Here is a 17,559-nt window from a genome sequence, read left to right on the forward strand (position 1 = left end):
GTTTTCTGCATACGGGTCTTATGCCACTGTAGGTAGGTTTATTCATAGGTATTTATTCTTTTTGTTGCAATGGTAAATTGGAGTGTTTCAGTAATTTCTCTTTCAGACTTTTCATAATTAGTGTATAGGAATGCAAGAGATTTCTGTGCATTAATTTTGTATCCTGCCACTTTACCAAATTCATTCATTACCTCTAGTAGTTTTCTGATAACATCGTTAGGATTCTCTATGTATAGTGCCATATCATCTGCACATGGTGACAGTTTTATTCTTCTTTTCCAATAAGGATTCCTTTTATTTATTTTTCTTTTCTGATTGCTGTGGCTAAAGCTTCCAAAACTATGTTGAATAATAGTGGTGAGAGTGGACAACCTTCTCTTATTCCTGATGTTAGTGGAAATGGTTTAAATTTTTCACCATTGTGAATGATGTTGGCTGTGGGTTTTTCATATATGGTGTTTATTATGCTCAGGTAAGTTCCATCTATGCCAACTTTCTGGAGAGTTTTTATTATAAATGGATGTTGAATTTTGTTGGAAGCTTTTTCTGCATCTACTGAGATTTTTGTATTGTTTGTTTGTTAATATGGTTTATCACATTGATTGATTTGCGTATATTGAAAAATGCTTGCATTCCTGAGATAAAGGCCATTTGATCGTGGTGTATGATCCTTTTATTGTGCTGCTGGATCTAGTTTGCTAGTACTTTGCTGAGGATTTTTGCATGTATGTTCATCTGTGATATTGGTTTGTAGTTTTCTTTTTTTGTAACATCTTTGTCTGGTTTTGGTATAAGGGTGATTGTGGCCTCATAAAATGTGTTTGGGTGTGTTCCTCCCTCTGCTATATTTTGGAAGTCTTTGAGAAGTATACATGTTAGCTCTTCTCTAAATGTTTGACAGAATTCACCTTTGAAGCCATCTCATCCTGGACTTTTTTGGAAGATTTTTAATCTCAGTTTCAATTCCACTGCTTGTGATTGGTCTGTTTATATTTTCTATTTCTTCCTGGTTCAGTCTTGGAAGGCTGTGCTTTTCTAAAAATTTGTCCATTTCTTCAAGGTTGTCCATTATTTTGGCATATACTTGCTTGTAGTAATCTCTCATGGTCCTTTGTATTACTGGAGTGTCCGTTGTAACTTCTCTTTTTTCATTTCTAATTTTGTTGATTTCAGTCTTCTCCCTTTTTTTCTGTTTTGAATTTTATTTTATTAATTTTTTATACAGCAGGTTCTTATTATTTATCCACTTTATACATATTAGTGTATATATGTCAATCCCAAACTCCCAATTCATCACACCACACCCTTCTCCCCTTTCTCCCCTTGGTGTCCATATGTTTCTTCTCTATATCTGTGTCTCTATTTATGCCCTGCAAACTGGTTCAACTGTACCATTTTTCTAGGTTCCACATATATGTGTTAATATGTGATATTTCTTTTTCTCTTTCTGGCTTACTTCACTCTGTATGACAGTCTCTACATCCATCCACATCTCTACAAATGACCCCATTTCTTTCCTTTTCATGGCTGAGTAATATTCCATTGAATATATGTACCACATCTTCTTTATCCATTCATCTGTCGATGGGCATTTAGGTTGCCTCCATGACCTGGCTATTGTAAAAAATGCTGCAATGAACATTGGGGTGCATGTGTCTTTTTGAATTATGGTCTCCTCTGGGTATATGCCCAGTAGTGGGATTGCTGGGTCATATGTTAATTCTATTTTTAGTTTTTTAGGGAACCTCCATACTGTTCTCCATAGTGGCTGTGTCAATTTACATTCCCACCAACAGTGCAAGAGGGTTCCTTTTTCTCCACACTCTCTCCAGCATTTGTTGTTTGTAGATTTTCTGATAATGCCCATTCTAACTGGTGTGAAGTGATACCTCACTGTAATTTTGATTTGCATTCCTCTAATTATTAGTGATGTTGAACAGCTTTTCATGTGTTTCATGGTCATCTCTATGTCTTCTTTGGAGAAATGCCTATTTAGGTCTTCTGCTCATTTTTTGATTGGGTTGTTTGTTTTTTTAATATTGAGCTTCATGTGCTGTTTATATATTTTGGGGATTAATCCTTTGTCCATTGATTCACATGCAAATAGTTTCTCCCATTTTGAGAGTTGTTGTTTTATCTTGTTTGTAGTTTGCTTTACAAAAGCTTTTAAGTTTCATTAGGTCCCATTTGTTTATTTTTGTTTTTATTTCCATTACTCTAGGAGGTGGATCAAAAAAGATCTTCCTGTTATTTATTTCAAAGATTGTTCTTCGTATGTTTTCCTCTAAGAGTTCTATAGTGTCCAGTCTTACATTTAGGTCTCTAATCCATTTTGAGTTTATTTTAGTGTATGGTGTTAGGGAGTGTTCTAATTTCATTCTTTTACATGTAGCTGTCTAGTTTTCCCATCACCACTTATTGAAGCAGCTGTCTTTTCTCCATTGTATATCTTTGCCTCCATTGTCATAGATTGGTTTACCATAGGTCCATAGGTTTATCTCTGGGCTTTCTATCCTGTTCCATTGATCTATATTTCTGTTTTTGTGCTGATACCATATTGTTTTGATTACTGTAGCTTTGTAGTATAGTCTGAAGTCAGGGTGTCTGATTCCTCTAGCTCCATTTTTTCCCTCAAGACTGCTTTGGCTATTTGGCATCTTTTGTGTCTCCATACAAATTTTAAGATTGTTTGTTCTAGTTCTGTAAAAAATGCCATTTGTAATTTCATAGGGATTTCATTGAATCTGTAGATTGCTTTGGGTAGTATAGTCATTTTCACAATATTGATTCTTCCAGTCCAAGAATATGGTATATCTCTCCATCTGTAATTTCTTCCATAAGTGTGTTATAGTTTTCTGCATACAGGTCTTTTTTCTCCCTGGTTTGGATTATTCCTAGGTATTTTATTCTTTTTCTGGGAAGGGTAAATGGGAGTGGTTCCTTAATTTTTCTCAGATTTTTCATATTACTGTATGAGAATGCAAGAGATTTCTGTGTGTTAATTTTTTATCCTTCAACTTTACCAAATTCATTGATTAGTTCTAATAGTTTTCTGGTTGCATCCTTAGGATTCTCTAAGTATAGTGTCATGTCATCTGCAAACAGTGACAGTTTTTCTTCCTCTTTTCCAATTCGTATTCCTTTTATTTCCTTTTCTTCTCTCATTGTGGTGGCTAGGACTTTCAAAACTATGTTGAATAATAGGGCGAGAGTGCACATTCTTGTCTTGTTCCTGATCTTAGAGAAAATGCTTTCAGTTTTTCACCATTGAGAATGATGTTTGCTGTGGGTTTGTCATATACGGCCTTTATTTTGTTGAGGTAAGTTCCCTCTATGCCCACTCTTTGGAGAGTTTCTATCATAAATGGGTGTTGTATTCTGTCAAAAGCTCTTTCTGCATCTATTGAGATGATCATATGGTTTTTATTTTTCAATTTGTTAATATGGTGTATCACGTTGATTGATTTGCATGTATTGAAGAATGCTTGCATCCCTGGGATAAATCCCACTTGATCATGGTGTATTATCCTTTTAATGCATTGTTGGATTCTATTTGCTAGTTTTTTGTTGAGGATATTTGCATCTATATTCATCAGTGACACTGGTCTCTAATTTTCTTTTTTTGTAGTGTGTTTGTCTGGTTTTGGTATCAGGGTGATAGTGGCCTCATAGAATGAGTTTGTGAGTGTTCCTTCCTCTGCAGTTTTTTGGAAGAGTTTGAGAAGGATGGATGTTAGCTCTTCTCTAAATATTTATTAGAATTCTCCTGTGAAGCCATCTGGTCCTGGACTTTTGTTTGTTGGAAGATTTTTAATCAAAGTTTCGATTTCAGTACTTTTGATTGGTCTCTTCCTATTTTCTATTTCTTCCTGGTTCAGTCTTGGAAGGTTACACCTTTCTAAGAATTTGTCCATTTCTTCCAAGTTGTCCATTTTATTGGCATAGAGTTGCTTATGGTAATCTCTTAGGATGCTTTGTGTTTCTGCGGTGTCCATTGTAACTTCTCCTTTTTTATTTCTAATTTTGTTGATTTGAGTCATCTCCCTTTTCTTCTTGATGAGTCTGGCTAATGATTTATCATTTTTTTTTATCTTCTCAAAGAACGAACTGTTAGTTTTATTGATCTCTGTTATCATTTCCTTCATTTCTTTTTCATTTATTTTTGATTTCAACTTTATGATTTATTTTTGCTAACTTAGCAGGGGGTTTGTTCTTTCTCTAATTTCTTTAGGTGTAAGGTTAGGTTGTTTACTGTAGATTTTTCTTGTTTCTTGATGTAGAATTGTATTGTCCCTCTTAGAACTGCTTTTGCTGCATCCCATAGGTTTTTGGTTGTCTTGCTTTCATTGTCATTTGCTTCTAGGTATTTTTTTAAATTTCCTCTTTGATTTCTTCAGTGATCTCTATGTTATTTAGTAGTGTATTTTTCAGCCTCCATGTGTTTTTATTTTTATGGCTTTTTTCCTGTAATTGATTTCTAGTCTCTTAGCGTTGTGGACCTAAAAGATTCTTGATGTGATTTCAGTTTTCTTAAATATACCAAGGCTTGATTTGTGACCCAAGATATGATCTATCCTGGAGAGCATTCCATGAGCACTTAAGAAGAAAGTATATTTTGTTGTTTTTGGACTGAATGTCCTATAAATATCAATTAAATCCATCTTGTTTAATGTGTCATTTCACGCTTGTGTTTCCTTATTTATTTTCATTTTGGATGATCTGTCCATTGGTGAAAGAGGGGTGTTAAAGTCCCCTACTATAACTGTGTTACTGTCAGTATCCCCTTTTATGGCTGTTAGCATTTGCCTTACGTATTGAGGTGCCCCTATGTTAGGTGCATAAATATTTACAATTGTTATATCTTCTTCTTGGATTGATCCCCTGAACATTATGTAGTGTCCTTCTTTGTCTCTTGTAATAGTCTTTCTTTTATAGTCATTTGGTATGATATGAGAATTGCTACTCCAGATTTCTTTTGATTTCCATTTGCATGGAATATCTTTTTCCATCCCCTCACTTTCAGTTTGTATGTGTCCCTGGGTCTGTAGTGGGTCTCGTAGACAGCATATATATGGGTGTTGTTTTTGTATCCATTCAGCCAGTCAGTGTCTTTTGGTTGGAGCATTTAATCCATTTACATTTTAGGTAATTATTGATATGTATGTTCCTATTACCATTTTCTTAATTGTTTTGGGTTTGTTTTTGTAAGTCTTTTCCTTCTCTTGTGTTTCCTGCTTAGAGAAGTTCCTTTAGCATTTGTTGAAAAGCTGGTTTGGTAGTGCTGAAACTCTTTACTTTTGCTTGTCTGTAAAGGTTTTATTTTCTCTGTCGAATCTCAGTGAGATCCTTGCTGGGTAGAGTAATCTTGGTTGTAGGTTTTTCACTTTCATCACTTAAATATCTCCTGCCACTCTCTTCTGACTTGCAGAGTTTCTGCTGAAAGATCAGCTGTTAACCTTATGGGGATTCCCTTGTATGTTATTTGTTGCTTTTCCATTGCTGCCTTTAATATTTTTTCTTTGTATTTAATTTTTGATAGTTTGATTAATATGTGTCTTGGCATGTTTCTCCTGGAATTTATCCTGCATGGGACTCTCTGCGCTTCTTGGACTTGATTGGCTCTTTCCTTTGCCATATTAGGGAAGTTTTCAACTATAATCTCTTCAAATATTTTCTCAGTCCCTTTTTTTTTTCCTCTTCTTCTTTGGGACCCCTACAATTCGAATTTTAGTGTGTTTAATGTTGTACCAGATGTCTCTGAGACTGTCTTCAATCCTTTTCATTCTTTTTTCTTTATTGTTCTCTGTGGTAGTTATTTCCATTATTTTGTCTTCCAGGTCACTTATCTGTTCTTCTCCCTCAGTCATTCTGCTCTTGATTCCTTCTAGAGAATTTTTAATTTCATTTATTGTGTTGTTCATCACTGTTTGTTCGCTCTTTAGTTCTTCTAGGTCCTTGTTAAAAGTTTCTTGTATTTTCTCCATTCTATTTCCAAGATTTGGATCATCTTTACTAGTATTACTCTGAATTCTTTTTCTGGTAAACTGCCTATTTCCTCTTCATTTGTTTTGTCTGGTGGTTTTTTACCTTGCTCCTTCATCTGCTGTGTATTTCTCTGTCTTCTCATTTTTCTTAACTACTGTGTTTGGTGACTCCTTTTCACAGGCTGCAGGTTCATAGTTCCCATTGTTTTTAGTGTCTGCCCCCAGTGGGTAAGGTTTGTTCATTCAGTTGTGTAGGCTTCCTTGTGGAATGGACTGGTCCCCTGTTCTGGTGGATGAAGCTGAATCTTGTCTTTCTGGTGGGCAGTGCTCCATCCAGTGGTGTGTTTTGGTGTGTCTGTGAACTTAGCATGATTTTAGGCAGCCTCTCTGCTAATGGGTGGGGTTGTGTTCCTGTCTTGCTGGTTGTTTGGCATGGGGTGTCCAGCACTGAAGCTTGCTGGTCATTGGGTGGAGCTGGGTCTTAGCATTGAGATGAAGATCTCTGGGAGAGCTCTCACTGATTGATATTATGGGGGCCCAGGAAGTCTCTGTTGGTCCAATGTCCTGAACTCAGCTCTCCCACCAAAGATGCTCAGGCCTGACACCCGGCCAGAGCACCAATACCCTGTCAGCCACACCTCTCCAGGTACTTGGAGAGTTTCTTGCCTTTGGGGAAGTCTGAGGTCTTCTGCCAACATTCAGTAGGTGTTCTATAGGAGTTTTTCCACATTTAGATGCATTTTTTATGTATTTGTTGGGAGGAAGATGATTTCCACTTCTTACTCCTCCGCTATCTTGAAGGTCCTCCATCCACTGAGTTTTCACTGTTTTGTGTCTGGATCCGAAAGCTCCCTCAAAGGCACTTTTGTTCAGGGATGGCTGTCAAATTATTGTCTCTGAGGGGGGATACAAGCAGGGGACTTCCTATTCCATCATCATACTGATATCACTTGGACCACACTTTCTTATTTCTTTGCATGTCTCATATTGCTTTGTTGTTGAAAACTGGACATTTTAAGTAATATAATGTGGTAACTTTGGAAATCAAATTTCCGCCTCTTCCCAGCGTTTGTCATTGTAGTTGTTATTTAGTGACTTCTGAAGTAATTCTATAAATTCTTCAACAGAATTCTTTGTTGTGTGTGATCATTGCGGTCTCTGCCTGAAATTGCTTAGTTGTCAGCTAATGGTTCAACAGAGTTCTTCTTAAATACCTTGAACCAATAAATGTCCCTCCCTTTGCAGAGGAACTTTGTGTGCATGTTGGCACACACTTTCAGCACTCTAGGAGGCACTTGATAACTTTGCCTTAGCCTACACTTCCTAATGCACAGAGCCTTAATGTCAGCCAGAGGTGAGAGATAAAGGATTTTTCAAGTCTTTCCTGTGCACATGCACAGCCCTGCACACACATGTATCCTTCCAGATCCCCCAGGAATATGTGGGAGCTTTTCATTGTCCCCTATGGACATCTAGTTTCCAGTTTTTATGTTTAAGAGTTTTAGTCAGCTTATTTTTTGCCCCAAATGTTATTACAACTGAAGACAGCTGCAATGCTAAACAATAGCCTCTAATTATTTTTGATAAAACTCCCTGGGGAAAAATCTTTTCACCATGCCCAAGCACTAAGTCAGGACAAATAAAGACAAGCTCTATGAGTCAAGTATTCTAAGGAACTGCTAGACATATCAGATAATGGTGATTCTAAGGGGATGGTACTTTGGAGCAGCTCTAAATGCATTCTGATCCCTATATTGGCTTCTAAGTTGCTGTATTTCATTACTAGTGTGATTGTGAGGCTGTTGGCTTTCAAGGCCACTATGGATCTTGGGAGAGGAGATGGGAATAGGGTAAATTAAAATGCCACAATTTCTGTTCTTACCATGGTTCAGCCAGTTGTTTGTTGTTGTTGTGTTTTGGTTTAGAACAAACACTCCCTAGATTACTGCAAGTCTTTGTTTAATTTCCAGAATTCTGGAAATGTTGACTTTAACAAGTTTTGTTTGTGTTCTCATTGCTTTTATAGACAAGCGGTTTTTGGAGTTCCTGTCTCTACCATTCCTGTTGACATCACCCATAACTAAGCTAACACAATATTTTAAAGCAACTATACTCCAATAAAAAAAATCTCATGACATAAAGGTAATTACATGGACTTTTAGACATTTGGAGAGTTATGCTGTACATTGTTTTCACTATTTTTAATCTCTACTGTGAAAAAATGTGCTTTCCAAACAATTAGTATTAATGTTTACTGAAATACAAAGTCAATTACAGGCAGCTTTTTAAGCAAATTGCCACTAGATAATAAGTGACTCACAAGAAATCATTTTAACCCAACTCACCATTATTAAGGTGAAAGTCAGGACTGTATATAACTGATACAAAGTCAAATATTTTTTATAATTTTGATCAAGTGAACTTGGCTGCAGGTTGCTATAGTATGTCAGAGGCTGCAACAGTACAAAAATGAAGCATTTAATAAAGTATTTATTGAAAAATTACCATGTACATAGCAATATGTAGTGTTGGGACTGGGAAAAGAGGAACTACAAACATGAATGTGAATCGTTCTTGCCTTTAGTGGAACTCATAGTCTAGTGAGGGAGAGAGACAGACTTGTAACAAACGAAGGAGGGAGTGAAGTGGAAGAAGTAGAGGGGAGAGAATCCTGACTGTGAAGAGCATTAAATCACTAGTCTTAACTCCACTGTGGTCTTTCATACCTCCATGCCCTTTCAATGTTACTCCATCTGCCCAGCATGTCTTCCACAATTCCCTTACCTTTTCCCTGATGAACCCTCAAAGCCAGCTCCAATTTCACTTCCCTTGCCTCAGGTAGCAGAATTACTTATTCCCTCCTTCGTTTTCTCTTAGCACTTATAAACGACCTTATGAGAGTATATTATTCTGTGACAGTTTAAATGTTTGTCTTACCTACTAGGATGTGAACATCTTATAGGGACTGTGCCATATTTGTTTTAGAACCCTCAGTATCTAGAGTGGTGCTGGGCACATAGTATGCAAAAGAGAGAGAGAAAGGGAGAGAAAGAGATAAATTAGAACTTCCTATCTTCAAAGATCCAAATTGGAACAGTGATTTTATGATGTGGAAGGGCAGATTTTGGACATCCTCCTACTGGAAATGTATGGATAAGAGAGGAATGTAAGCCCAAGAGAAATACTACTTTGACATTATGTTTCAACAGTATAGTTGATGGTGAAGCAACCTACCAAGTCTGGAGATATGAAAATTTGTCATATGGACAACTGGTATAGAAATTTACAGTTTATAAACAGCTTTCATATCTGTTTTTCATTTGATATTTACAAAATCCTATGAAATAGGTGCTATCACCATTCTCACTTCACAGGTGAGAAAACTACAGCTCAGAGAGGTAATATAATTTGTCCAAGATCACACAATTAGCCATGGTAGAGTTAGGACTAGCATGTAAGTCTCCTGACTCTCATTCTACTACAGTTGTTGCTGCTTATTATTAAGTGGTTCACACCTCTCTCTTATAACCAACAATAACAATATCTTACATTTATATTATTTTATAATATACCTTCCCCATTTTCTTCTTTGATCCTCACACTGGTCCTCTCAGTAGAAAGATAAAAATATCCCCATTTTCCAGGGGACAAAACAGACTAATAGGTGAGATGACTGCCTAAAGTCACACAGCTCTAGTAAATGATAGAAGGCTGCTCCTGCTTCAGACGTTCAAGTACCAACAGCACCCTATGCTCATGGAGCAACCAGGAAAGTGCCTATGTCATAAAATGGTTGACATATTATTCACTATAACATATATTGCATTAAATATTTCCTATTCTGAAAGCCTCTAAAATATATTTAAAACTCTTTCTTATGAACCTGAATGGCCACAGTAGTGCAGCTTTGGCTGAGATAGAACAGAGCAGCTGTTGAAAAGAAAACAGTACATAACTGTCTGAGAAAGAAAGTGAAAACAAATAGTGTGTTGGTTAAAATAAGGATAATTAAGACTTATGAGAGTCTAATAACCTCTACAAGCATTCCACTCCCCCTTTCCCTCTTACTCCCATTTTCCTCCAAATACATTTTGAATTTCCTCTTGGAGATCACTGGGGCTAACCAGACTTAAGCTGATGACCTCATGGCTGCAACACTGCAAGCTACCCCTCAGAACTGTCCTGATCATTGAGTGATTTCTTATTTTAGTCTAATGATTTGATTATGAAGAAAGAAAATAGGATATACTCTATTCTACTTATTTTTCAAAGCAGTTGAATTGGAGAGAAGCAAGAAAGATCAAGCCTGGTATTATTAACTGAATGGGATGCTCAAGATATGTTTATTGCTATTAAAGTCATAAAACAGGCACTATTTTTTTTCAATTTACTGTGAGTATCGGATGGCACAGGCACATTTCCCTACAGCTTTGACCAAAAGAATTTTTGGGGTGGGAGTGTATGGCACAGAGAAAGAAAAGAGAATGGTGAAGGACAGAAAAGGGGAGAGGGCAGAAGAAAGCAAAAAAATAAAATAAATAAGAAACTTCATCAATGAGTCTTGACATGTTCTCTGGAACATGTGGAACCCACTAGTGACAGCTGTCATTAGTGGCCAGAGAACATACATGCACTGCACAGTTACTCTAATAAAGACCATCTCTTGTAGTGTGTGATGCAGCGTCCCCACATGAATTTCAACCAATCTTTATCTAGACCTTCTTTATACAGAAAGAAGAAAATAGTAGGTATGTAACCTACAGCTTCCTTGTTTTTCTGAAAGGTTGAGCACTAGAAATGATTTTGTATGGGAGATTGAATCCAGTATAAATTAAGGTGACATTTACCAATGTGGTTTTAATTAGTTTAGACAGCAGAGTGTGTGTAGTACTTTGTTTTAGTTGTTCTGTTGACATAAAACTTTCCTAATGGGATGAGTGCATTGAAAAGGAGCAAGAAAATGAGCCCCAGTTTAAAACCTAGGGATAATGGGTCTTGAAATTAAATCATTTTATGTTTATTATGTTTGAAATCCTAGAAGAATGAATGGATATTAAAAGTTAACGGAGTGTTACTTTCCTATAAACACTTTGTCTAAAACTTCAACATTGATACAGGGGACAAGAATTGAGGCCATTTAATCATGCGAAGATTTGAAATGAAATCCTAAATTTTGAATAACTTAGTTGTGTTTAGCTCCAGCCATGACATGCATCTTATTGAGAATGCATTGAAGATTAAAAGTAAAAAAGGAAAGAAAGAAAAAGCCTATTTTTTTTAGAGGGTAGTGAAAGGACAGGCTGACAAACACACTCTCTTTGCCTGAGGGAAATCCCATTTTTACAAACCACAGAAAATAGGCTATTTCTTATACTTATTTCTTTGCTAAGTGTTACCACCATTCAAGAGCACATGGACAAGTGGATACAGTTGGAGGCTGAGGAAGCAATAAAGCAAGTCTTTATCTCCTTTATGATATAATTGCTGTATGTAATTGATTTAATATAAATGAAAATGATAAGATTCAGATTTTGGATTTTTTCAGTTCACTCTCATGTGAACTTTTTCATTTTGAGAATCAGTAAGTATTTCAAACCCCTTTGCCTCCCAAGCATTGAGAAAGCTTACATTTCATATTTTTCCCTGGGATTTTTGTAACTTCTTTAGCTGATGTGCTTGACACAGGGAATTAAAGGTAGACTATATAAGTTATAACAACCCAAATCTGGGCTGTATAGGTAATGGCATGGCCTTGTTGATTGAGAGCGTGTATGTGAAAGCACTTAGGCAAGCTCTAATTTGAAATGCAAACGTAAATGATTGCTCATATTTTATTACTATTACTAAAGTTTCATAATAGCTTTTATTTTCTTTGCCACTTTTAGAGTAAAATATGATGGGTTGATACAATACTGATTTGGATTTGTTCTCTTTAAAGTTAATTCTAAAAGCGGTGGTACAGTTCAAGCAGTAGAAACCAAGAAAAGAGTTTAGTATTCTTATTATGACTGAACTGTAATCATTTCTCAGTTATCTGGGCCTCACCAAAACTCTCACATAGTAGATAATTTTTTATTGAAATATAGTTGATGTACAGTATTACATAAGTTGCAGGTGTACAATATAGTGAGTTACAATTTTTAAAGGTTATATTTCATTTATAGTTATTATAAAATATTTGCTATATTCCCCATATTGTACAATATATCCTTGTAGTTCATTTTATATATAGTAGTTTTTACCTCTTTATCCCCTACACTTATATTGCCCCCATCCCCTTTCCTCTCCTAGTGGTAACCACTAGTTTGTTTTCTAAATATATCTGTGTGTCTGCTTCTTTTTTGTTATATTCACTAGTTTATTGTATTTTTTAGATTCCACATATAAGTGACATCGTACAGTGTTTGTCTTTCTCTATCTGACTTATTTCACTTAGCATAATAATCTCCAAGTCCATCGATGTTGCTGCAAATGGCAAAATTACATTCTTTTTTCTGGCTGAGCAGTATTCCATCATATATATATTTAACCCAGATTTTTGTTTTTTTTTAATCTTGAGTTACATGAGCTGTTTATATATGTTGGATATCAACCTTTATCAGTCATATCATTTGCAAATATTTTCTCCCATTCAATAGGTTGTCTTTTTGTTTGGTCAAGGTTTCCTTTGCTGTGCAAAAGCTTTTAACTTTAATTAGGCCTCATTTATTTATTTTTGCTTTTTATTTCCTTTGCTTTAGGAGACAAATCCAAAAACATATTGCTATGATTTATGTCAAAGAGTGTTCTGCCTATGTTTTCCTCTAGGAGTTTTATGTTTTCTGGTCCTACATTTCGGTCTTTAATTCATTTTGAGTTTAATTTTGTATGTGGTGCTAGAAAATGTTGTATTTTCATTCATTTACTTGTAGCTGTCCAGTTTTCTCAGCACCACTTATTGAAGGGACTGTCTTTTCTCCATTGTATACTCTTGCTTTGTTGTAGATTAATTGATCATAAGTGTGTGGGCTTTTTTTTTTTTCTGGGCCATTTTGTTCCATTGAGCTATGTGTCTGTTTCTGAGCCAGTACTATACTGTTTTGATTATTGTAGCTTTGTAGTATAGTCTGAAGTCAGGGAGCATGATTCTTCCAGCTCTGTTATCAAGTTGTTTGGGCCATTCAGGATCTTTTGTGTTTCCATACAAATTTTTAAATTATTTGTTCTAGTTCTGTGAAAAATGCCCTTAGTATTTTGATAGGGATTGCATTGGGGATTGTATTGAATCTATAGATTGCCCTGGGTAGTATAGTCATTTTAACAATATTAATTCTTCCAATTCAAAAACAAGGTATATCTTTCCATCTGTGTCCTCTTCAGTGTCTTTCATCAGTGTCTTAGAGTTTTCTGAGTACAAGACTTTTACCTCTTTAGGTAGATTTATTCCTAGGTATTTTATTCTTTTTGATGTGATGGTAAATGGGATTGTTTCCTTAATTTCTCTTTCTAATAGTTTGTTGTTAGTGTAGAAATGCAACAGATTTCTTTGTATTAGTTTTGTATCCTGCAACCTTACCAAATTCGTTTATGAGCTCTAGTAGTTTTCTGGTGGCAGTTTTAGGATTTTCTTTGTGCAGTGTCAGGGCATCTCAAAATAGTAACAGTTTTACTCCTTCCTTTCCAATTTGGATTCCTTTTATTTATTTTCCTTGTCTGATTGTTGTGGCTAGGACTTCCAATTATATGTTAAATAAAAGTGGTGAGAGCAGGCAGGCACCCTTTTCTTGTTCCTCATCTTAAAGGAAATGTTTTCAGCTTTTCACTGTTGAGTATGATATTAGCTGTGGGTTTTTCATATATGGCTTTTATTATGTTGAGGTAGGTTCCATCTATTCCCACTTTCTGGAGAGTTTTTATCATAGATGGATATCAAATTTTAACAAAAGTATTTTCTGCATTTATTGAGATGATCATATGATTTTTATTCTTCAGTTTGTTAATGATGTGTATCACATTGATTGATTTTTGGATATTGAAAAATCTTTGCATCCCTGGTATAAATCCCACTTGATCATGGTGTATGATACTTTTAATGTATTGCTGGATTTTGTTTGCTAATATTTTGTTGAGGATTTTTGCATCTATGTTCATCAGTGATATTGATCTCTAATTTTCTTTTTTTGTGATATCTTTTTCTGGTTTTGGTATCAGGGTGATGCTGACCTCTTAGAATGAGGTCAGGTGTGTTCTTTCCTCTGTAAATTTTGGAATACTTTGAGAAAGATAGGAGTTAACTCTTCTCTAAATGTTTGGTAGAATTCATCTGTGAAGCCATCTGATCATGGACTTTTATTGGTTGGGAGGTTTTTTGATTATTGATTCAATTTCATTACTGGCAATTGGTCTGTTCATATTTTCTATTTCTTCCTGGTTCAGTCTTGGGAGACTGTACCTTTCTAAGAATTTATCCATTTCTTCTAGGTTGTCCATTTTATTGGCATATAGTTATTCATAGTAATCTCTTATGATCATTTGTATTCCTGTGGGTATTTCTGTATTTGATATGGGTATTTTCTTTGAGGATACCTATTATGAAAAACCTGCTAGAAGGGAAAGGAATGGGCAGCTGTCTAATTAGGTATCCCTAAGTGTCTCTCAAAACATGCCTTCCCAGATCACAGTTTGAGATTTAACTGCTCTACAAATAAGAAAGTGGCTTAGTCACATGTAGATAATTGAGAATTAACTATTCTGTTCTTGATTTGGCTACTGCTTGATGGCTCTGTTCTACATGGTTATTGGACTTTTTTGAACATTTCCAATGATTTTGGCTCAGTAGACATGGTCAGATGTTTCTGTCTCCATACAGGGTGTTGTTTAGCAGATTTTGGAGAAGATGAAGTGGGGTTTGTAGTAGAACCTGACTGATATTGGAAAATTACTCTGTGCAAATGCAAAATGAACGAATCATATTTTGTAATAAAAGGATGGGGGAGGGGTGGAGGAAGAAAGTGGACTGAGCAGACTGAATGGTAAGGTGAAGATTCTTTTTCCCTTGGTGGAAATTCCTTGTCACTCTTGACAGCTTTTGCCTGCATTTGTTTTTCTGTTTTTTTAGCTTCAAAGGCAAGTTTTCAATCATTTGTTTATTATATTCTTAAGAAAATTATAGGCAAGCTCTGTACCTATAACACACAGCCAACTGATGACAAATCTCTCAACTTCTTAAAACAAATTATATCCAGTCCTTTAATTTCTTCTGATGAATGTGATTTCCAAAATATGTCAGTATTTGTGATTTTTTAAATCAATAACAATGAAAGATAAAAACTCTTTACAATACCTGTCGTAAGTAACAGCTAGAACATCGTCTTTGAAAGTTTTCCCCCCAGTCACCTTCCTTTTTCAGTAAAAGTAACTATTTTCCTTTAGCCATCTTCACCAGTAATATTAAGCATGAGGCATTAATTAAGGCACAATATCATATTAATCTTCATATATCTATAACATTAAAAATTCTTTCCTACCCAGTAAATTGTTACTCTTTCCTTTAAGACTCAACTCATATTGTCCCTATACTTTTTAACAGTTAATCATTTGTCACAGGTTATAATTATGAATTATATAAGTATTTGATTATTGTCTATCTCCACTCCCACCACCACCACTATAAGCACTATGAGATCAGAATCCTTGTCTGTTTTTACACCCTACCAGATAACATGTCTCTTGGTACATAGCACTAAGTAGATGTTAATTAATTAATTAGTCAGAAAATTACTCCAAATATTATATCTTTCTTGAATTCTTCATAATCCCTTCAACCACCACCCTCATCTCCCACCCTGCAGTTAGAATCGAACATTCCCTCTTCTGTATGTAAATGGAAATTTTCAAGTAACTTGAAGGACCAACCATGCATCCATATTTGCCTGGGAATTCCCCAGTTCATGCCTATTGTTCTGACGTAATTATTAGTAATGATCCTTCATTCTCAAAATTGTCCCCACTTGAACTAAAATTGATATGATCACCCTCTATAGAATTGTGTTTCAGCATTCCCTAGGGCCATTTCTAGTCATTTTTAAAATTAGTTTGAGAGTTCTTTGAGGACAGGATCAGTTCTGATCTCTCCTTCTAGACCCAGGGCTTATCACAGTCTCTGGCACTCAGCGATTGTTCTTTTGAATGAAAAGACTTTCCTGCTATCTTTGCCTCAAGAAGTTTGCATTGTAAAACAACACAAAACAAACACAAAAAAACACATGATACTTACACACCTACGTAGGTTTTAGGACAGACAACCAGCATTTCTCTTAAAAACTTGCTTAAGGCTTTAAAAAGTAAATCAAATAAATGTCTGCCAAGTCATTTATTTATCTTCTATCTTAGGTTATTGAGTAAGAAACTTTCACAGTAATAACTAGACATTTGGTCTGCTAGCTAAGAGCAGTCAAACTTATCTTTTACAGGTACCTGTTATTTGCCAGGAAAATATACATTTAGTCTTATAAACAGTTCTTGTTAAGTGACTTTGGAGCTTTGAATAAATGCAAGAGGAAAGTTTTCAATTTCCTGTGTGCACTAGAAATTATTTTCAAGAGAATAAAATGTAAGTCAGTAGTAAATATGGAACTTATAAAGGAAATAGGATTTAAAATTTATATAACAAAGATTAATGGAGAAGTGACAGTGAAATGGGTGTCTATGTGTCTATTCATTAAGGGAAAAATTTGAAGTAACAAGTGGTGATATAATCATTAGAGAAGTCATATGCTGCCTGAATGTCAGGTCTGAGATGTCAATTCTGTGTGCATATGTTGTTTCCAAACGTGACTTTCCTAAGATAAGTATGCAGTTATCTATATTATTCTTAGATAAAACTACTGATGAATTTTCTTCTTGTTTAAATGAATAGAATTAAAGTGTAACTGGAAAACCCTAGTACACTAATTACATAGATAGTCTGGTTTTAGATTAGTGAGCACAGCTGCTATCTGAAGAGCTTATCAATGCTCACAGGTCTATAGTCTTGCCTCACTGTCAATCTTCTCTTTTTTTAAACCAAACTTCTGGTGGTGTCTGTTGTACCCTTTACATATATTGAGAGCCTACTATGTTCTGTTCACTTTTCTAAGCACTCTCCTTACTCATTTTATGTAATCCTTGTTCTGTGAGGTAACTATCCGTATCCTCATTTCATATATGAGGAAACCGAGGCTCAAAGTAAAGGAAACACCTTGGACAGGTTAGAACTCAAACCTGAGGGGACAGATGATGTAGGTGAAAGGAGTTTAGAAATAAAATGCCCCTATTTCTCTTCTGTAATTAATGTTCTTTTCAAATATTCTAGTTTCTCATGCAAATTAAGTTGATTTTCTCCTTTTTACAATATAATAAATACAATTACAGTAGATAAAAGAGGCTGCAGATACAATTCATGAGTGTGCACACACCTTTTTTTCTTGTCTGGAGCACACGTCTCTATTCGTGACTCTTATAGCCAGCTTCAATTGCTTTAAAGCAATTTTAATGGTTTACCAGTCTCCCCAGTAGATGGGGACCCTGATATTTTGCAAAAAGTAATGCTGGAGAA

The sequence above is a fragment of the Grampus griseus genome (genome assembly GCF_964374135.1).
Source record: "Grampus griseus genome assembly, chromosome: X".
NCBI classification, from domain to species: domain Eukaryota; kingdom Metazoa; phylum Chordata; class Mammalia; order Artiodactyla; family Delphinidae; genus Grampus; species Grampus griseus.